The following is a 720-nucleotide window of genomic DNA, read 5'->3' as shown; positions in this document are numbered from 1 at the left end:
ATTCGATCAGGTTGGCATTGAACTCACGGATATCCACCTACCTGCCTCAGCCTACCAAGTGCTCGGATTAAAGGTGTATGCCACCGCACCCTGCTCTGGCTAGTCCTTAAGGATATTTATTATCAGAATTTCCTGGAGACTTGCCTCTAAATGTCAGCCCTTTTGTCCATGCTGGAGATTTCAAGGCCATAAATATAGGGAACTGTGTGGGGATTTTGTGTGTGTGTGTGTGTGTGTGTGTGTGTGTGTGTGTGTGTGTATGTGTGTGTGTATGTATACAGTTAGCCTTCACATCTATGAGGAATTGGTTCCAGCATCATCAAATCCTTGGAGGCTCAAGTCTTTTATTCACAGACAACATGCACACATTCCACTCAATACGTAAGTCATCTTGAGGGTACTTATACTTCTGAAGGCAATATAAATGCTATGTAAATAATTGCTATACTGTACTATCTAGGGAGTAATGGCAAGTAAAAAGTTTGCACATGTTCACTATAGATGTAATTTTTTATTTATTTGAGTTATATTTATTGATAGTCAATATTAGAAATTACACTAAGAAAAATGTTTATTGTTTTAAATAAAAACTCATTACCTGTAACAACATAAATTACATATATTTTCTTTGTTTTTTATTTTTAATTATTTTACTCTTTTTATTGAATTTTTGTGACTTTCATAAAATACATTTGGAGATTTTGATAATATTTAGATCTC

The sequence above is a fragment of the Nannospalax galili genome, unplaced genomic scaffold (genome assembly GCF_000622305.1).
Source record: "Nannospalax galili isolate Female #2095 unplaced genomic scaffold, S.galili_v1.0 scaffold1005, whole genome shotgun sequence".
Classification (NCBI taxonomy): domain Eukaryota; kingdom Metazoa; phylum Chordata; class Mammalia; order Rodentia; family Spalacidae; genus Nannospalax; species Nannospalax galili.
This window is presented reverse-complemented; position numbering follows the sequence as displayed.